We start from the raw sequence: 22,577 nt of genomic DNA on the forward strand, positions 1-22,577 counted from the left end.
AACCTGGCCTGTATCCACTCTACTGATTGAGTTCCCACCCTCCTCCTCTGGCTGTTGGAGACCTGGTTCCCTCACAACCTCCATCCCACCGCCACTACTGGCTTCCCTAACATGGGGCTACTTCTCATTCCCAGCCTTAATACCAACTCTAACACTCATCTCTCCTCTTCACCCTTTACGTTTCCCCCCAAATGCCACTTGTTCCAGGAAGCCTTCCTTGTACTCCATGATACACTCTCTTCATTATATATTCTCTTCATTCAAGTGCACATTTTCACTGAGAAAACTTATAGGAATTAGTTCTTTTTGTAACTATGAGTTCATTATCCATCTCCCTTCCTAGACTGAGGCTCCAAAGTGCCCTCACATCTGTATTTCACCCAACAACGTGAATAAGTGACTCATTAGTGACATGTCATTCTCAATTCTTTAGTCAGCAATATGGTCAGTTCCCATTAGCTCATCTCTAAACCAGTGGCTTTCAGCATGACAAAAGGGAAGTACAAAACATGTATGAAACTGCTACGTTAAACTACAGGACTTTAGGTTGAGAAGGAGTGGGTTTTGAAAGCCATTGAAAGCCATTCCATTCTCTGTTCCTTTTAGAACAGAAGCTTGAATCCGTACACACCATTTCTGCTAAGAGAGTTAGTGGATGGCTGTGGAGGGAGGGCATTTATACGCCTTTTCCAGCAACATGAAACTTTAAGTCCTTGGAACTGTCCCCAAACAAAAATTTGGTCTCGGCCACCTAGCTTCTCCCACCCTGGTGAGTCAGGTAGAAGAAGAGTGGGGTAAGTGGTCCTTGAGGGTGTTGTTCTAAAGATCATGTTCTCCTGAGGCACCACTGCCTCAGTTTACATGGCCAAATAAAGGAAATGCTGCATCAACACTTGTATTAAAAATTCATAATACAAATGAGTTCATTAGTGAGGCTGGGAAGTCCTGCAGGGAGAAAAAATATCTATTTCATTTTGTTCAGTTCCTAAGTTTATTTGGCCATGTTTAGTCATAGCATGTTGTCTTGGATTAGACAGCACCAGAAACAGACCCTGAGATAAGGATTTAAGTACAAGAAGGTTTATTTGGGAGGTGAATTTATAAAAAGCCTCAGAAGCAGGGAAAGGCAGTGAGCTTAGAAAAGGAAGAAGGCCAGTCCAGGGGGCGTTAATGAACCTCCAAATTCACCTTTGGAGGCAACTGGAACTCTGCCTTGCTGGGGACCCATGGGGTGGGCCCACCACAGAGGTGATCTGTCTCAGGAGTGAGGAAGCTGGATTTTATTCACCAGCTCATCAGTCACACACTGAGGGCTGCTTTGAGGGCCACTAGCTCCCTTCTACTTCCTGCCTGCTCTGCATGGTATCTAGGGAAAGATGGCAGGCAAGGATTAGCAGGTGCACGCAACAGACCGCTGGTTGTCACACACAGGAACTGCGAGTGCCACGGGGAGATGGGTGGGAGCATGTCTTCCACACCGGTGTCCCTCTTTACTTTTTGCTTTTTCACATCGGGTCCCCATTCATACCCGGTGGAAATAGTACTTGAGGACCAAAATTGGTTCACTGAGTTCCCAGAAGCTATCCTCTAGCTGAACACATGGAGCCAATGCTATGCTATAGTTTGTAAAACCCCAAAGGGAATTCCTGTAAATGCCACCAAATACCAAACATATAAATCTCCAGGCTCAGCAGAAAGAGCCTTGGGAGATCATAACTTTTGGGATGCTACATCAAAAAGCCATCTACGGATCCAAACTTAGAATCAGGTTCTCACTCAGGCTCTCTGTGAAAGAGAAAAGTTCTCTTTCCCACAGCCAAGGGCACAGGGGAGGCCATACTAAGAGTGTCCTATGTATGGTGATGGCAGGCTGCATCTACAACAAGCTAGAGATTGTCATATGGAGGCACAGAAAAAGACACAGAGCTCTGAGGACCACACTCGTATGGAATGTCTTACATTCTAGCAGAGTCAGACGATACAATACCAACAGACCAATAGAGAAAATGTTCAAGATGGTGGTAAAGGTTATGAAGTCATTTAAAAGGATAATGGGAGAAAGAGTAGCTGGGGAAAAATTACTTAAGGCTGAGTGACCTGGAATGGCATCGTTGAGGGGGTAGAATATGACCTGACAACTCCTTGCTTCAGTGGAGGAGAAAGAGGGGATTTCAGGAGGACAGAAGAGCAAGTTCAAAGGCCCTGGGATGGGAATTTGATTGGAGTATTTAAGGACAGGGGCCTGGAGTACCCTGAATGAAGGGTAGAGCACTAACAGTAAGGTTGGCAAGGAAGGTTATAGCTGGAGCATGCTGGGTTGAAATTTGATGTGTTTTTCCATCCGTTTCACTGCTCTTAAGGAAGAAAAAAACCCCAAAGTATCAGAGAACATTTGATAAGTACCAAATGATACTCCCATGTTCTAGATTTCTGAGAAAACTAAGGAAACTCATCGAATTCTATCTCTAGGCAGCCATCCTAATGGTCTCATCTCATTTTTCAGCATCTCTCACCAAGATCTCAAATGGCCTCACAGATTAAAACCAGCCCCTAAAAGCTGAATGCTGACTTGCTCTTCTAAGGTCTTATGTCCCAGTCCCAGAAAGCAATAATGTACAGAAACAGGACACAGTGTTGCTAGAACCCACTTCTTGCTGGGAGGAGGTCTGCTGGGTCTATACCATCTGGTCTAATCAATGGCTTCAGTTCAGCCCCTTGAGGCATATCCAAGGTGGCCCCTTCTGGACTGACATTCGCTGACTCTGTATGAGGAATACCCAGTGGCACAGCCACAAGGCTCACTCAGGTTGTCCCTGAGGACAATACTGGGGAGTCCTTCTCAGGACTTTGTAAGGCTTTGTAAGGCAAGAGAAGGCTGGTTCTTCACTCTTGGCAAAGCCAGGGGCAGGAGATGAGGGGAAAGAAGAGGCCAACTCTTGGCCTTTGGGGACAGGGATATCACAACAGAGGACTCTGTCATCCTGCAGGAGCCTGGACAGACCTCAGTTTTATTCCACAACTGGTTACTGGGCACCAGATAGATGCAGATGGAGCAGGGTTCTCCTACGGAAGTGAGTAAAGCCGGGCCCTCCCCTCAAGGGGCGACCCTGGAAGAGAGAGAAAGCTGGCTACTCCTGGCCATACCAGGCAGAATGAAAGCAGGGTCAAAAGGGACATTCAGAGAACTTCAGGAGAGTACAGGGAAGAGAAATTAATAGGCCTTTCTTTGGCTTGACTTTATGGCTCCCTTGTCACACTTATGACTCAGGCTTTTTTAACTGAGGGAAAGGCGACAGAACGTCAGGCAACAACAGAGCACTATTGTCAAGAGATGAGGGGAATTGAGAAGGACAGGAAAACAGCTCATGAAGAGCTGGAACAATGTCCCCTATTCTGCAAAATGACAGCAGCTCTGAGGGCAAGGTCCTGAGAGATCTTCTCAAAAGAGGGTTCTCTCTCCCACTCTCACTGCCTTCACCTTGTGCTTCTGCTGTTCCCTCTGCATCTGGGTCTTTCTCTCAAGATCTTGTTTTTAACAGACCCCCTAGACAGCAGTCTGTTAGGTGTGAAGATCAACTCTTCCACTTCCACTTAACCTTGGGCAGTTTGCTTCACCTCTGTGTGCCTCAATTTCCTCATCTGTGACAGGTGGATATTAAGAGTACCTACCTTAAATGGACTTTGTGAAGGTTAAGTTAGTTAATACACAGAGACAGAATGATGCTATTTCTATCATGACGCTGGGGTTCCCTACCTATGGTCAGGGTAGTAGGCTCTCATGGACAAAATAGCTCTGTACCAATTCCATTTACTTGGAAGGCAGCTAGGGATATTAAAAGTGCAAGGTTGGGGTGCCTGGGTGGCTCAGTGGATTAAGCCGCTGCCTTCAGCTCAGGTCATGATCTCAGGGTCCTTGGATGGAGCCCCACATTGGGCTCTCTGCTCCGCAGGGGGCCTGCTTCCTCCTCTCTCTCTGCCTGCCTCTCTGCCTACTTGTGATCTCTCTGTCAAATAAATAAATAAAATCTTAAAAAAAAAAAAGTGCAAGGTCTCCTGAATGCTTAGAATCTCTTAGATTTCTTTCTTCTATATCACAGCATGTTTCGAAACAAATTTTAAAACTTACATCCTATCATAAAATAATACACGTTCATTAAAAACTGTTTAAGAAAAAAAAATGGGACACCTGGGTAGCTCAGTTGGTTGAGCAACTGCCTTGGGCTCAGGTCATGATCCTGAAGTCCCAGGATTGAGTCCCACATCGGGCTCCCTGCTCGGCAGGGAGTCTGCTTCTCCAGCTGACCTCTCTCCTCTCATGCTCTCTCTCAAATAAATAAAGTCTTAAAAAAAAAAAGGAAAGAAAAGAAAAAAAAATAGTCCAAGAAATAGCAGATGAAAATCACAGAGTAGAGGACATATGATTTGAGGGCGACTCTCCTGACCATACAGTAATCCTGCTTAAGCCATGTGGTTTGCACTGCACTGACCTTGCTGCAGGCCTGGGCCAGCAGACTGGGCAGACTCTCTCCTGGGACTTCTGCTGGAGCTACTGAAAGACACTCTTTTCTTCTGGGACCCACAGGACAAAGAATGAATATGTTTGAAGATTCCGATGGCGAAGAATAGAGAAGAAAGCAGATTCTATCTAGCTTTCTGGGAGAATAGAAAGAAACATGGAAAATGCAAGCTCTCCAGTGACAGGTGAGGACTTAGATCTAGCAACACCTGAAACTATAACATTTGTTTATTGGCCAAAAAGTCATATGAGCCAATATGTTTCTTCTATAGATTCTTTTCACTTCAGCTAGTTTCGGCTGAGATTCTGTTAGTTGTAAATGAAATAATTTTGACCAACCATCCAGAAATAACCACATTTGCATGTATGTATACTTCTTTCCAATCTTTCTTTCTCTTTCAAGCTCTCTGCATAGTTTTTTTTTTTAATGAGAGGGGATCTTAATCTACAAATTTTAATATTTTTTTCCTCCCTGATCCTGTTACAAAATTTAGTACCTCTGGTTAGCGTCTAAGTCTTTTTGAGAGAGGACAGAAGAAATTCTGCTGCCCCTACACCCTCCCCCGTCACTCTTCTGCCCCCCTGGAAGGTATTTCAGAGGGCAAGGGGCTATCCTATGATATTTGTGGATTGGCAGCTCCTTCCACACTCTGTTCTATAGTGCCGGGCTGGAGACCATCAGCTTTGATAGAGACTTTGGCCTTAGGTCAGCTTGGACTCTTGCCTGGTCTTTCAAAGCACTTTCCTTTTAAAGCCTCCAAACCCAGCATTTTCCATAAACATCTTACTGCCTTCTTTTTTTTTTTTTTTAAGTGGAGAGAAATTCAAGGGTGAGCATGCTGTATATTAATGGTGGTCTAGAGACAAGCAACATGGACTAGAGTTTCAGGAATCCAAAAAAGAGATGCCCAGAGTGCATTTGACTGCCAAAGAACCATTCGGGGCATAATTGAAAATTGAAATGCTGTAATGACATGGTCGAAATTATACCTGCAATTCCTAAAGAAAATCAGAGGTGGAGTAGCCTTTGCTCTGTAATTGGCATGCTCAGATAATGCGGGCTGCAGAACATTTGCTAGTAATTCTGGTGCTGGCTTGCTTGGCTTATAGCTCAAAAATAACAGTGAAGTTTGTTTTGCTAATCTCTCCTCTGGATTTGTGAATTATTTGTTTTCATTATCTTAAACATAAACTGGAAAGAAAAATCCAACGCAGGGGGAACTTTTATAAGACAGAACACTCGCGTTGTCTTTGGATATGGACACCACACTTAATTTAATAAAAACCAAAGCAGACCACGTTGGAAGCTCTAACAGAGGAATGTGTTTATAATGAGGGAAGTGCCACAGGTCAGAACTCAAACATGGGCTTCGAAACTGTGGATCACGGTCATACCCAATGTTTCTTATTCTGCGGGGCGCTTCTGAGCAAGTCACATCAGCTTCCTGGGTTGTGACTGCCCTCCTCTGCCTCGAGTAGCAGCAATCATACCTGCTCTGCCCATCTCAGAGGCGGTGAAGAACTCAGGAGATATTAGAGGATTAAGATTTCTTTTACAAACACAAAACTATAACACTGTTCTAATATTCGGATAATGTTCTCTAGAATTTTTTTAAAAAAATTATTTATTTATTTGACAGACAGAGATCTCAAGTAGGGGGAGAGGCAGGCAGAGGAGAGAGAGAGAGAGAGAGAGGAGAAAGTAGGCTCCCCACTGAGCAGAGAGCCTGATGCGGGGTTCGATCCCAGGACCCTGGGATTGTGACTTGAGCGGAAGGCAGAGGCTTTAACCCACTGAGCCACCCAGGCGCCCCTGTTCTCTAGAATTTACAGAGTGCTGACACATCGAGCAGACGATGTTGTTATAATTCTGAGCCATCATCCCCACTCTGTAGATCACAGATGTCAGCCACTGGAGTAGAAAGAGATTCAGTCTTAGAGTCAGGGAGTCAGAGAGTTTAACCTCAGTGCTGGCTGTGTGACCTTAGGCAAGTTAGTGACCTCTTTGGTCTTGGATACATCCTGTATGCGAGGGATGAAGAAACACCTGACACCTGCCTAGCTGCCTGCATCCTTTCTGCTAGAGAGCAGGACACATATGTATGTACAGTAAGCAGCCACAGTCAAGTATGAAGGTCAAATAGGCTGACAGATGAGTAAAGCAATTATAATAACATCATAATAGCTGTCTTATTTATCTTTTTTTAACCAATGTCTCTGCCTTGGGCGCCATTGTAAAACCTTTACAGGCATGAGATAAGGGATGCTTGTAGCAGTTCTGTGAGGAAAAGGATGTCATTCTCATTTTATGGATGAGCAAACTGAGGCACACAGGGATGCAATATCCTACCCAAGACCATCCAGCTAGTAAGTGGCCCCGTTGGGGTATGGCGCAGGAAGTCTGGCTCCAGAGCCTGCCCTGGAAAACATTATACTGCATTGTCTCTCTAATTGCTACTGTGTATTGAGTGCTTACTGTGTGAGCTTTTTCTTCTAAGTGCTTTACAATGATCAAGTCAACGTTCTCAGCAAACTTTGGTAAGAGTTATAGTTTAGTTTTAAAAAAATGATGCCCAGTGAAAATTGTCAGATAAATGACACTTTCTTATTATAAGTATGTCCCATGCAATATTTGGCATATACTTATGCCAAGAAAATGTTTGCCTGAAATGGAAATTGAAATTTAATTGGGCATTCTATCTTTTCTCTGACAACCCCACCCTGAGAGGAGGTGGGGCCAATCTAGTTCCTTATACTGAGTGGACTTCAGGAAATAGTAATCTCTATCATTATCGGTATTTTCAGGTTATTCATTCTGATATCTGCTTTCAGCTGTTCCTCTAGCCAACTAAAATTAGAAGCTATATGCATAAAGAAAATATTTGTGATATTAATAAAACAAATTAATAGTGCCTCTGGAACTCTTTCACAGAAACTGTCTAAGTGATGGAGCCTCATGGCAATTCTATAAATATTATGCCTATTTAATAATGAGAACACTGAATCTTGGAGCCATCAAATAATTTGCCCTAGGGTACAGAAATTTAAAAAAAAAACAAAACTAAATTAGAAGGAGCCCATGGGTGGCTCAGTCAGTTAAATGTCTGACTCTTGGTTTCAACTCAGGTCGTGATCTCAGGATCATGGGATCGAGCCCCACATCGGAGTCGTGCTGAGTGTAGAACCTGCTTAAGATTCTCTCTCCCTCTCTCTCTGTCCCTCCCCCTGCCCAGTTCACACATATGTCTACTCTCTCTTAAAAAGAAAGAAAGAAAGAAAGAAAGAGAAAAAGAGAGAGAAAGAAAACTAAATAGAACATCACATTGTGGTCTCTAGGATGTGAGAGTTTTATTATGTTATTGCATATCAGGTTTTATAATGAAGAAAGTTGGTAGGAGTCTGGATTCTGGCCCCAATTTCCATTACTGGCAGAACACATCCGAAAACTCAAAGCACAGTCATCACTGTAAAACCAGTCAGTCTTTTTTCAAAAGAAAAGGCAGAGAGAAAAAATCTTCAAAATCACTATTAAGTCACTAATAGTGACTTAAATGATGCAACAGGATTATCTCACATACTTTTTTCTTGCCCCCAGTTACTACTTTTTCCTTGCCACGGTGCCACCACTCTCAGTGACATGTCTGGAGAGTTTCTGTTGATTGAAAAGCTTTAATGGTCTGGATACCTTGGCAACAACTTTATCATCCCTTCAAAAAACCAAGAGGTAAAATCCTTATTGCATTTATGGGAACACTGAGGCTCTGCAAATTGTCAACTGCGTATGGTTTAGCTTCTGGTTAAAAAGTTACAGACCTGCACCCCAATCTTCTATTACTCCAAAACCCATTCTTCTGACAGATGCATGACCCACGGACTACCATGATCAGACTAATGCCCACTGCAGACACGACTAGTCCGTCATGGTGTTCTTGCCCTTTGAGCCTGGAAATGAGCACAGAATCCTTCTATAAACATTGCTCTGGACAGCCGCTACAGGTCAATAGCAGCAGACATTCAATGTCACACCTACGAGCTACCCCTGCCACACCTCCACCTGGTGAACGTCTCCTTCTTAATGGCCTCGGTGAAAAAATAGTCAACTCCGCATGCTGCATGATGGATGCTACTTTAAAGGACTGTTTGGTAAGTCCCAGAGGTGGAATTCATCTGAGATGTGATGGTTCAGAGGCTGCAGTCCAACTGCTACTTATGAGAGAGAGAGAGAGGATACCATGTGAAGAGCCCGGGGCTCTCTGCCGCCAAGCCAGTGGTGAAGCCACCATTTCCAAAGTCTTGATGCTGCTGTGATGGTCTGTTGCTTTCCACGGGGGGAAAACTGCACTCTACTCCAGCCAACAAGGAGGCTCAACTCCCTGCCTCCTCTCTGAGGAGTTAGGTTTCATTCTCAGACAGCGTGCTCTCACAGGCAAATGGCTGGTTAGAAGCTGAGAATGCCCTCAGATTTTGACACGGTACAGATTTAGGAGAGCAACGGGCCATTCCTCTGGCTTCCCTGTCTGGAAACCAAGCCCAGTTGGTTCACCTCTTCGTGCCCCTCAATTCCCCACACTACCCCCCCCCCCCCACCCCCAGCCCACATATAATGATGCTTTTCTTCTTTCCCTTTCTTGGGGGAAGGATTTAAGAGCTTCGTGGACACACCCAAGGCATTGTTAGTGAAAGTTCAGGAAGGGACCGTGAACCCAGTTAGGAATGAGCAGAATCAAAATGAGAGTAGGAGGGAGAAAAAAGGGAACATTATCCTTTAAATACGCTTTTTGCTAAGATGAAAGAACTCATAGATATCATGACTAGAACCCCGAAATATATTTAGATCCCATTTTCCTCACCTCCATCATTGTCAAAAATCAACAGAAAACAAGTTTATCAAGGTCAAAATACACCTTGAGAGCAGGGAAAGGCTGTTCAGTGTCCACAAATAAATCAGGGATGTAACAAGCTCAGAAAAGTGGCCCAAGGCTGTGGTAAATTGCAGGGGGCACACATGAGGGAAAGAGAAACAAGTGAGCAAGTGAAGGTCTAGAGCAGACATTGAGCACAGAGAGCCAACAAGTTGGGAGGGAATTGGTACCGAGCACCATCATGAAGACTGAGATTTGTAGCCACTGACATGGAGAGTAGCTAAGAGCTTAGACTCAAAAGCTCAGCCCTAAAGACTGAATCCACACTCACTTCCTGCTAGCTGTGTGGCCTCAGATAAGTCACCTATCATCTCTAAGACTCAATTGCACCATCAGGAACATTAATAGCACTTGTCCCGTGGTGCTGTTTTGAGAATTATGTGAGATAATTTGTATATAGAGTCTGGAACCTAAATAATTCAGCACATGTAATTATCCCTGTAATCTATATATGTCTGCAATATTTTATTCAGACTTTTTTTTTTTAAGATTTTTTTTATTTATTTGACAGAGAGAGAGAGAGTGAGAGATCACAAGTAGGCAGAGAGGCAGGCAGAGTGAGGGGGAAAGCAGATTCCCCACTGAGCAGAGAGCCCCATGCGGGGCTCAATCCCAGGACCCTGAGATCATGACCTGAGTGGAAGGCAGACACTAACTGACTGAGCCACCCAGGTGCCCCTTTATTCAGATTTTTTAAAGTTATATAGTACTATTTATTAAAGTATTCCATTTATAGAAAACATTTTCTTTATGCATATATATTTGCTCACAAAAGGAGAAAAAATAAAGCTTTGAAAGATATGGACCAAATGCTTTAACAATGGGGACATGATGATTTTTTTTTTCTGCTTTATATATTTCTATATCTTTTGGCATTTATCTGTACTAAGAGCATGTATTATTCTTAAAAGAAAAGATACAACTATACAACTCTTAAAAATTCAAATCAAATGACTTCTGACCCTGAGGCTTGGAATTTAATGGGGGTTCTAAAAGAGACCAGGGTAGCCCCAACATCCTGAACAAAGAAGCAGATGTTCCCTGCTGGGGTCAGCCTTAATGACAAGAAAGGACAGCCACTTAGTAAGAGGGGAAATGAAAAGGATGAAAGTGCTTAGTGATGCAAAATGGGACAAAACCTGCAGGGTGAGACCTCAACACCTCATAGTTTTCGTGCCAAGAGTAGATATGACCCACCTTCCACCATTTTTAATGAAATAAGGTTCTTTGTGCCATCTTCTTCCATGAAGGTGAAGTTTACTCCTCACCTGTGGCCATGTCTGGACTGCAAAACAGGTGGATGAAGTTTGCAAAAATGGCAATGTATCTTGAAGGAAAATTTTAGAGCCTATTTGCCAAGTGAAGAAGGATTTACATAGCTGCCTTTGACTGAAGCACTCTGAACATAAGAAAATAATTGTGAAAATATAATGAGAAGCCTGCTGATTGGGTTGAGGTTTTTGGAACTGGCAATTAATCCAAGAAGCTGGATTCTTGGATTCAAATTAATTGGATAGAGAGAGAATAAAATTTTTATTGTATTACTCTAGTTGCAATGAATTCAAAGTATGATCTTTCAACCAGTACTTTATGAGCGAAAATAACTTTCTTGCCTTCCTATCTTTTGGCCAAGGCATTGAGACAAGGTATGAAGCATCTGAAAGCACCCCCATTGTATTTCAGCTTCTTCTGGGCTGATGAAACCATGAGTTTGGTGTTCGTAAGTAGGTTTGGGGCTGGAGGATCCACTTCCCAGGTGGCTTGTCCACACAGCTGCAGATGGTGCTCACAGAGGCCTCAGTTTCTTCCCACACATGCCTTTTCGCAGGGCTGCTTGTGAGTCCTCTAGCACGGTGGCTAGATTTGGACAAAGTAAGTTATCTAAGACACTAAGGCAGGAGCTGCAATGCCTTTTAAGACCTAGCTTCAAAGTCACAACACTACTAGCCCTGGAAGTCATCTTAGACCAGCCCTGATTCAATATGGGAGGCAACTATGGAAGGGGGTAAAAAAGAGGAGAGGACTGGTGGGGGCGGGGGCATCTTTAAGACTGGCTGCCATAGGCACCAATACACACTGAGTTTTTAGAGCCCATTGGAGGCAATAATGAACAGAGACGTTACTCTAGGTGAAGGTTATCAAAACCTGGATTAAGGGTTGGAATAATGAGGTCAGACTGTAAGGCTGAGGTTGGATGATTTGACCTCTGAAGTGTATCTGGGCTCTAGTTTGGGCCCATTTCCTAGTTATTTCTGAGCTTGAGACCCTCTGCCCTAGAGTTAAATGGACGTGAGTCCAGTGAGTCCACTGGCTCCTTCAACAAAATACGTGTCAGACCCAGAGCTAGGCCCTATTCCTACCCCTATCTAATAGCGCCTGTCCCAAGGAAGACTACAAATACTTACTTGATTAATGAATTATAATTTCTCACAAGAAAGGCCTAGGATGCCATGGAGACCAAAATTAGCCAGGCAGTGTCAAGAAAGTGATAGTAGACTCAGGAATGATGAGTAGGAGAGATCCAGAGAAGTGGGAGTGAGGAGGGAGTTGTCAGTAGAGGGAACAGGATGTACAAATCCATGAGTTGGGAACACGGTAGGGGATTGTGAATCCTGAACTGTCTGGCCAACACCCAGGAAGTTACTGGTAACTGGGATTCACTTGACTCAGTCCTTGATTACTGGGAGAAAAGTCTTCATCATTTAATACCAAATTATTTCTTCTTACAGTTCCAGATAAAGACATGCCAGCTATTTTCCAGAAATCCAAAGTATTAAGACAAAGTTGTGGGGCACACCTTAGGAGAAGAAAACTTCTCTTCTTTCTCACAGGGTAAGAAAAAAAAAATATGCCTCAATTAGAAAAGAAAATAGAACTGGGCATTTAATTGCTAAAAGCTCTGGTTCCTTCCAATGCCTGAAATTAAACATGACCAGTTCAAGAAATAATGTGAAGTGGGTATTTAAATCTCATGGTCACTGACATCATCAATGTCATTTTTTTGCAGGTAAATTGTTACAAAGGGGTACTCAGCCCTTTGTACGGATGGCCAGTGCCTCAGATATAACCTCCGATATAAAAATCATAAACGAACAAAAGCAAGGCCATGTAATGGTCCCTTTAAGATAAAACTGGCAGGGTTTAACTAGAAATTACTGACTCTTCCAGAAATGACATTCTGTGTTCTGCAGTAAGGAGAGCTTTTTTGTGTGTGTTGTCTCCCCTCCCATTCGGTTACAACAATGAGTCACCATTACCTGCAAAGCTAGACATGTAGCTTCGCTTCTTGTGCCAGAAAGGCAAGACGCTAGTTGGCTGGGATTTAAAATGAGAAGAGTAAAAATGTTTAATTTACAGATTTAATTAAACATGAAAGCTCCCAGGAAGGAAAACATGCCCCCCTCCCCCATTCCCCACCTTCAAAAATGTCTGTACTGATCTTCACTCCAAAGAGGCTACGTACATTAGAGAACTAATTTTTAATGATTTGTGTAAAGCATCAATTTGCCCCAAATTAGAAAGACTGTGTAATGAGGACTGGTACAGACAAAACCCCCAAGTTTTATCTGACAAAACCACACCTCTATAGGAAACTTCTTTACAAGTATTTCTATAAAGGCAGTCTCTTCTGCCCACCTATCTTTGGCCTCCACGAGGCACAACGAAGGTGAGGTAGTGGAAACATAAGCTCATACATTTCCCAAGAATATGATGATTATATACAATGTACAGCAGGCCTGAGTTACCTCCTAAGACAACGTCTCTCCCCAGCTCTTTTCCTCCAAATGAGGTCTTCCCAGCCAAGAAACCTGACTCTTATTTTCATAATGCTTCAGGCATGCATAGCAAAGAGCAGCTCTTTCTGCCCTTATAGTTTAGACAAGACCCCTACATCTGAGCTGAAAAGTTAGAATTTCATCTCTTTGTCTTTGGGAAACTGAGTAGTTAGGGGAGGGGAAAAAAAAAAACCAGAATAAACTCCTACTACATCTTTCCAACAATAAAGAAAAGAATGAACAATGATATGAGTGCACAGTTTTAAAATTAGCTCCCTATGAAGCTAATACAGATACAGATATGTATGTATTTCATAATATCCAGTGGGTTCTTTGGGCATGGATAGGTTGCCCTGTAAGTTAATCCAAGATCTCTTTAGTATTTGCATATTCAACTCTAATTTAATGTTTCAGGTCCTGAAGCCCAATTTTCTCAATTTTGATGAAATGTGTCCAAAACTGACTCTCATAAGTAAGTGACAAAGGAAGGGTACACTCTTGGATATTAGAGGTGGTGGTAAGATGACTGTGAGCTGACAGCTTTATAACATAAAGCAGAAAAGGGGAGTGCTGAACCCTAAGGGAAGATGAAGTCTATTTATGTGTGTAGACGAACCGAGTCTCTTTTTTAAGAAAAAAAGAGACATTTTGACTATATAAGTGGGAGAGTATTTAGTTTCTCTAAAAGGGATTTTTCAGGAGCACATTGTTCAACAGAAAATACTACCTAGATGAAATTGTTCCTCTAGCAGACCAGAACTGTTTTTAATTCTATTTTCTGCACTGTTAGTACTCAACAAATGAGCAGCTGTATTCCAGCAGCGATAAGTCAAGTACATTCATCAAGTACATTCATCGCTCCAGTATCTCTGTGTTCAGGGTTGCCTCCTTCAACGCAGATAGTCATAATGGACAAAGGTAGGCATTTTTTTTTTAAAGATTTTATTTATTTATTTGACAGAGAGAGATCACAAGTAGACAGAGAGGCAGGCAGAGAGAGAGAGAGAGAGAGAGGGAAGCAGGCTCGCCGCTGAGCAGAGAGCCGATGCGGGACTCGATCCCAGGACCCTGAGAGCATGACCCGAGTGGAAGGCAGTGGCTTAACCCACTGAGCCACCCAGGCACCCAAAGGTAGGCATTCTTAAAGGCACACTTATGTTTGAGTCTCCTTACATATTTCCTTTATACCACCCACAGAAACTTCTATTCTCTTTTTACTTTTCTATTACATTTCTCTAATATCTTTGGTATTCAGTACCAGCGTCATCTTTACTTTTACAGAAATATTTATAATTTCTCAAATTCGTTCCCACAGAGAAGACAATGGCATCTCGAAAGACACTATGAACGCATCATTTTGTCTGCTAAGTACACTTCCCTTCATCAAAAAGAATCTCCTTTGATTCCTTTCATTCCTTCCACAGGTTTTAGTTCTAACAGAGGTTGCTAATCGGTTTAACTCACCCACCTGTTTAAATGATGAGCACGTGACCTGGCTGAGCCAATCGTCATGCCGCCTCGGGGGGATTGGCCAGAGAAATCCAAGAGTCCTATTTGGGATTGAGGTGGAGGCCCCCCTTTGACTCAGGTAGTGACGAAACTGGGAAGAAGTGAGCCTGGAAGAGCCATCAGATCTGCCCCCGGCCACAGGAGGAAACTGATAGAGGAAATGGAACCAATCAATACTCAAAAAGAACGGAGAGGGGGAGATTGAGTCCCCTCTCGGTCATTGTTCATGCAGCTCTTCCTTCAGATATGTGAGCAACCCCCAACTCTTCCAACTAATCCCCCTCTTTTACTCCGTTGACAATTCAGGTTGGGTGTCTGTAGCTTCTTGATGACTGCAGGTTCTAATAGTTCTAACGGCATCAAGAAACACCTTGTGCAGTGGTATGCACGGCATAGGCACCTAATGTATGCAGGTAAATTAAAGGGCAATTTTTTTAAACACTTAGACTGTAGAAAGCAGAAGAGGGATTTCTAAACTGGGTAACTATGAATTTTATTGTTACTATCGGCACAAATAGTGACATTATGTCAGGGCTACTAACATTTCAGGTGTTACTATGTGAAGTGATTAAAAGCATAAACCAATGCAGGGATGCCTGGGTGGCTCAGTTGGTTGAACAGCTGCCTTTGGCTCAGGTCATGATCCCAAGGTCCTGGGATCAAGTCCTGCATTGGGCTCCTTGCTTGGGGGGGCTACTTCTCTCTCTGCCTCTGCCTGCCACTCTGCCTGCTTGTGCTGTCTGTCTCTCTCTGACAAATAAATAAATAAATAAAATCTTAAAAAAGAAAAAAAAAAGATACACCAATGCAGTCCAGTGGAAATACAACTGGAGCCACATATATAATTTTAGTCTTCTAGTAGCCACATTCTAAAAAGAAACAGGTGAAATTAATAATATTCTATTTTATTTAACCTAGTATATTAAAAGCTTATAATTTCCACATAATCAATACAAAAATTATTAATGCAATATTTTACTATTCTTTTTTTTGTGCTAAGTCTCCAAAATCCAGTATGTGCTTTACACTTACAGTACATTTCAGTTTGAACTAGCCACAGTTCAAGTGCTCAGTAGTGACCAGTGGCTTATGACTACTACACAAGACAATTACCTGGTTTTAATCCTTGTTCTACCACTAACTAGTTCTATGACATTCAGAAACTTATCTGAGCCTCAGTTTCCTCATCTGTAAGATGGGGAGAAGGATAACCATCCCTTCATCATAGGATGGATAAAGATGTAAAGGTAAGGGGGCTGGGTGAAGTTCCTGCCACACTGAGCTGTGCTCTGGTGGGGAACATGGATAACTTCCCGACACAGACATAGGTAAACAGAATGATGTCAGAAGGTGCTAGAAGACAATAAACAGGTGATGGAGAAAGCAAGCCTCTCTGAAGGGGATGGAGTCTGCTTAGAAAGGGTTATCAGAGAAGGCCTCTCCAAGAAGGTGATCAGTGACTGAGAGGTCCACAGTGAAACACAGCCAGCCACATCACCATCAGGATAAGAGGCCAGGATCTGTGTTCCAGGAGCCCTAAAACAGAAAGAAAACACAGAAACAGGTATCATAGAGAAGACTCCCATACTGGAAGCCCTGTGCCGGCAGCTAGCACCTAGCTATTTTCTAAGTTTTGGAAGGATGCAGGGCTGGCCACAGGTGCTTAGGGGCTGACAGGCCACCCCCACCAGAGAGAGAATTAAAGAGACAAAACAAACTCGATTGACAGAAGGAGCTGCGGGCTTCGGTGGTGGCATGAATGCAAACCAGAGCGAGGTAATTTCAGGCAACGCTGGGTTTCTAATAGGCTCATGCAGGTGCCACGGGGCAGCCCCGACAGATCTTCTCTGGCGTGTGGAGTTTCAGGACGGCCCTGAGCTTGTGAGGTCCTGCAGAGGCACTCTCTCTGGGCGGTGCACCTCTTGCCGGGCTGCTGCCAAGTGCCAGATCGTCCTGGCTCAGGGCTGGGCCCGCTGCTGGCTGTCTTGTTTTTATTCCCTCTGCCTGTTTCTCTTTGAAAGCAAATTGCTCCCCAGGCTGTTTATGACATGTCTGAGGCAGCTGGCTTGGCAGCCTCCAGAGTGGTTAGGGGGTTGCCATCCAGGTAGGAAAGCTCGAGAAGGCGAGCTACTTCTCACATCAACAAGGGCTTCAGAAAAGGGTTTGTGCCAAGCCCTTGCTCAGCACCGAGTATGCACCAACTCCTTTCATCCTCCTCAAAACAGCCCCAAGAGAGAGGTCTTACTGCCCACATTCTGCAGTAGAGAAAACTGAGGCTTGTAAAGGTTAAGTCATTTCCTCAAAGCCACACAGCAATTAAGTGGTGACTCCAGACTCTTTGATACTTTCCCTGTTCTGGGCTAAAGGGGAATAGTTTAAGCTGGAGCGAGGGGAAGTACCAGGCATGTCATGTGGCCGTCTATGAGTCTTTCCTAAGTCAGAAACTCAAGCAAGGGAAGAAATTGAACTTGATTCCGCTCAGTCTCTGACTTCACACACCCAGGTCACCACATGTAGATCCCTCCTTTTGTTCCCATGTCGGCTCCAAAGACAACAGATAATGCGTAGAAAAGATGCACTTAAAGGCGTAGGGAGTGCGTCACTGGGAACAGCATCCAGAGAAAGGGAAGAAATAACTTGGATCAGCACTGCAAAGCCAGGTGTTGAATTCATTAATAGATGCCTTTAGGAGCGTTTTTAGAAGCACGGGATAATAAGATTGAGACCAAATTTCAAATAGAGAAATAGAAAGCAAAAACAGATTGAGGGATTCAGCCTCAAAAGGTCATCCTTCCCACCTGCAGCAGGAGCTGGAGTTGAAATTGGGTTGCATCATATAGGATCTGTGCATGCATTTCCTCTACTTCGCGTCACCCCTTCCTGGTCAGGTTCAGTACTTTCTTTTTCGTGATCATCCCTGGCTATCTTTGCTCTCCCGACATGCTGACACTCTTGTTACTCCCTCCCCCTCCTCATTACTGTGTCTTCTCCTGCCTTCTGTAAGATCATATAACAGTGTGAGAGTTCTGTTGGAGTATAATAATTGAACCCAAAACTGAGTGGCTTAACACCATGCACAGTGCTTCTCTTGCAGTTTCGGGGGGAGGGGGTGGAGGTCAGGAAGCCAGGCACAGCTTAACAGAGTTCTCCCTCTTGGGGTCTCTCACAGGCCAATATCATGGTGCCAGATGGAGTCCCAGTCCTCCTCACTGGGTATAATCTGCTTCCCAACTCACTCAATGGGTGCTGGCAGGCAGCAGTGCCCATGGGTGGGGTGGGTAGAAGGCTTCACTCATCCTTGGTCAGTTACTGGAGGCAGCGCTCAGTTCCTTGCTAGGTGAGTCTCTCCATGGGGCATTTCATTAGAGCAAGCAAGAAAGCAATGGCAAGATAGAAATCACAGTTTCTTGCCAGTCAGTCATGGAAGTAATCAAAAGCATCTGATTACTCAGGTTATATTCTGTTTGTTAGAAGGAAGTCAATAGATCCAGACCCTGCTTCAGGGGAGGGACCTGCACAGGAATGTGGGAACCATTGGCGGCCATCTTAGAAACCTATCACAATAATCACGTACAACATTTCTATTTAGTACTATACCCGATATATCCAAATGTCCGGTAAATGATGGCCATGTTTGACTTTACATTATCCTGTTCTCCTACCTCTTCCACTGCCCTTGCGTTCACCCAAGAGGATGGAGCAAACGTTGGCATCAGATATAAGAAAACTTAAGTATCCCTCCCTCATACCTCTCCACATACACACTCCCCCCCCCCAGGGGGGGGGACAGAGTAATCATTCTAAAGCCCAAATCTGATCATGTCACCTCCTGCTTAAAACTTTTCAGTGGGTCTCCAACATCCTTAACATGTCCTTATGATCGCTTTGGAGGCCCGGCATGTTAGACCCCGATGTATCCCTCCCAGTCTCATTTCTCTCTACATCCCCTCTCTCCTTTTATGTTTCAGCCATGCTTACCTTCCTTTGGCTCTGTAAACATGCCACGTTCTCCCTTCTCAGCCTGTGCCAATTATATTCCCTCAATTCAAGGCTTTGCACCTCAAGAAAAGAGGGAGTTCCTTCTTTTATTCTATAACCCCCATGAAGGCAGAGAATATGCCTATTAGTTTATGGACCCATCCTTAGGACCCAACACGCTGCCTGCTGGCAGACAGCAGCCATGGAGAAAAGACTGTACCCATAGAAGATAGTAGCAGACATTTAGTTTGCCCTGACAGCACCCCACAGGCAGGGGGGCTCTGGACTTGCTGGGTATAGGATTTTCTTCCTAATCCTAACCTCCTTCTTACACTCTCCCTCATCCCAGGATGCCTTCTTTCAGAACAGAAAATGGTGATATCATAACTTCAGGGCACTATGTTTTTAGGGCAACAAAATACAAGAAGAAACATGTCAAGTATTATGTTGGGGGTTCCTGACATGTGTTTTTGTTTTTGTTTTGTTTTGTTTATTACCTGAGAGAGAGTCAGTGAGAAAGCATGTGAGCAGAGGAGGGACAGAGGGAAAGGGAGAGAGAGAGAATCTCAAGCAGACTCCCTGTTTGAGCACGGAGCCCAACTTGGGGCTCAAAACTATGACCCTGAGATCATGACCTGAGCTGAAATCAAGAGTCAGACACTTAACTGACTGAGCCACCCAGACTCCCCCGACAGTGTTTTTGAAGGAATGAATGACGCAAGAGATCCAAATACAAAGAACGCCCATCCTTCTTGCAAATGACATCAGCTAGCATTCATTCCATACTTAATGACATGTCCAGCGGGCTGCAAGGGGTTTCTCAAGCAGCAGTCCCTCCATTATTGCTTATAACACTGTGAGTGAACATAATTATTCCTATTTCATGAGGAAATGAGGATCAGGGAGGCACAGTTACTTGTCCACCACCATCCAGATACAAAGTAAGCTGAATTGGGACATGATAATGAAAATGACAGCTACTGTTAACTAAGCCTTTGCTATAAGCCAACCTTTCACCAGTACTCGATATGAGTCCTCTTACTTAATGCTCCATTATAATGGGCACTACCATTATCACTAGAGATGAAGACCCAGGCTCACGAAATTTAAGAATACTGCCTCTGATTACACAGCTAGAAAGAGGTTGCACTGGAATTTACTTTTTTTAGTACATATTATGGTAATATTTTATTTTTTTAATTTTCAATTTATTTATTTTTTATTATTATGTTCAATTAGCCAGCATATAGCACATCATTACTTTTCGATGTAGAGTTCAACGATTCATTAGTTGCATATAATACTCAGTGCTCATCACCTCCTTACTTACTACCCATCACCTGGTTACCCCATCCCCCCACCTCCCTCCCTTCTGTAACCCTCAGTTGGGTTCCCAGAATCCAGAGTCTTTCATGGTTTGTCTCCCTCTCTGATTTCTTCTCATTCAGTTTTCCCTCCCTTCCCCTGTGATATTTTAAAGATTCATTTTATTTATTTATTTGAGAGAAAGAGAGAGAGTGTGCACATGACATGCACAGGGGAAGGGGCAGAGGGAGATCTCAAGCAGATTCCAAGCAGAGCCGGATGTAAGGGCTCCATCTCATGACCCTGAGATCATGACCTAAGTTGAAATCAAGCATCAGATGTTTAACCAGCTAAGGTACCCAGGAGCCCTACAGTGATATTTTGACAAATAATTTCATTTCCAAGTAAGAAACGTATTAATGAGTATGTTAAGACAAGAAGCAGATAACAGTTCCTAAGGTTAGCCTTTTATCGCCCTAAGAAAAAATGCCGGTATAAATATTTAAGAGGCTTAAAATCATCACTTTAAGAAAAATATATCCTATGGTGAGTTTTAGTTCTACTTGGTAGAAAAACCAAAATGAACTTAAAGCCAGACATGAGTATGCTACTCACCTACATATTATTCAAGAAAATAAAAATATCAATACACGAAAATACTGAAATGTTTTTATTTCTTGTGTTTTTATTTCCTGTTATCATAAAAACAATTACTAAAATATAATCCAGGATTTAATTTAATTTAATTTCTCCAGTCTGGCTGCTTAGTGATGGCATAGACTAATTCTTCACAATATCGTGACCTATTGCTCATGACTTCTAGTATTATGTCTTGTCCCTCCCCAGTCCTGGGATTTGAACCCAGGCCCACCTGGTGCTGCAGCACCACACAAATCACCAACCCAGGCCACTGTAGCGACCACAAAGCATGGGGAAAATTTGTTCCTCAAATGCCCAGATGTTTGAAAGCTATTGGGTGCTTATGCAAGAAAAGGCCACAAACTCTCTGGATTCCAAAAATAATTACACCAGGCTCCTCTGAGTCCTTGCTGGGTAACTCATCGCAAGATTTCCCAAGCTTTCATGGACTCTAGTGGTTTTAAAAGCAGACTGATAATCAGAATCAGCTGGAAGGTCCAGAAGATACATATTCCCAGGGGCTGCCACAGATCTGTGGACTCAGAATCACCAGACGCAGGGGTTAGGAATTTGATTCAAGAAGCTCCTCAAGGATTCTGATGCCCAACCAGATGGGAGCTGCCAGTTCCCAGCACATGAGGCCTCCAAGTCTGCCACCTCCCCCTGGATAAACTCTGAAGGAGTCTCTGTTGCCTCCTGGTCATTGAGAATGAGTATGTTCAACCTGCAGAACAGCAGGAGGATTTTCCCTTCCTCAGGAGAGCTTTGTCATTGACCTCCCCTGTCACGTGCCCAGTCCCACTATTTCATGCCATTTAACCAAAATACATATTCTTTTCCAGGCACCACTTATAAGCTCCCTTTTCCAATATGAAATACAAGATGATAATGATGATACCTGTAGTCATTTATGGGGCGTCCACTATGCACTTTTTACACACCAGCCCTAATCTCAACAACTCTATAAGGCACAGTTTATTCTCTCCAATTTGCACTAAGGAAACTGAGACTCAGAAAGGTTAATTAACTTAAGTGTGTCCTTCCAGCAAATGGCAGAACCAGGATTTGATCGTTGTAACCCCAGAGCCCAACCTCCTTCCCTTCCCCCTTCTAGCTGTGTCCTTTTGGGCAAGTATGAAACCTCTCAATGCCTTAATTTCTCCACCTGCACAAAGAAGGAAAGAAAGGTACCTAATTCATAGCACTGTTGCTTAGATTAAAAGACATAATTCATGTAACGCTCTTAGCACAGGAATATTAGATATTATAGTAGTTGGTTTTTATATCTGGGTTCCTCAAACTCATCTTGGAAAGCACGCATCCCCTCTAAGTAAAAAGTTGCAAATAATTTTGGCAGGCTGTAAGCTCTATCTCTCAGTGGTTCTCGATGCTTATTAGCATGTTAAAGAGTCTGTGAAGTTCCATGGTCAAGAATCCAGTTTCACTCTACCCCAGGCTAGAAGATATGTGTATGGAAATCCCTTAGCTTGCACCTACTACTTGGTCCTACCAAGAAGGAAAGGGGCCTTCTACGTGCGATTTGGAATGGAATTGCTTTGATAATCTCACCCTCCACCAGCACTTGGAAAAGGCCCGCCTGAAGACATACCATTAAGAAGTACTTGCTTTGATACTGGCTGCTAATCCCATGGCCCAGCTTGACATTGTCTCTTAGCAACGTCCTGTCCTTTTCCCCTTTTCATTCTTATGCCTCTAACGACACTTCCTTTTCTCTGGTTTCTCTTCAGCCTCTGGCTTTCACGGCCCCTTAAGCCTCGTTTACACAGGGCTAAAGGCCCTGTGCACATATTTATGTTAATAGTACTGAGGGGAGGAACAGCCTGTTCTGGGGGCTGCTTTCCAACTGTCACATAAATCAGTCAGGGGAAAAAAAAAAAAGTTACTATTTTCACAAAGACACTGCCAGAGTGG

General features: G+C 43.5%; 1 long non-coding RNA gene across 2 annotated transcripts in view; it reads left to right on the forward strand.

The window, feature by feature from the left end:
• The window catches only part of LOC123932310, a 326,366-nt gene that overhangs the window by 232,565 nt on the left and 71,224 nt on the right, over positions 1-22,577 (forward strand). The window contains exon 3 of one of the 2 annotated variants that reach the window (XR_006816421.1): positions 4,583-4,701. The exons of the other annotated variant lie outside the window; for it this stretch is intronic. This is a non-coding gene — a long non-coding RNA (uncharacterized LOC123932310). The remainder of the gene's footprint in view (positions 1-4,582; positions 4,702-22,577) is intronic. 2 annotated transcript variants of the gene reach the window in all.

The sequence above is a fragment of the Meles meles genome, chromosome 20, assembly GCF_922984935.1.
Source record: "Meles meles chromosome 20, mMelMel3.1 paternal haplotype, whole genome shotgun sequence".
NCBI lineage: Eukaryota > Metazoa > Chordata > Mammalia > Carnivora > Mustelidae > Meles > Meles meles.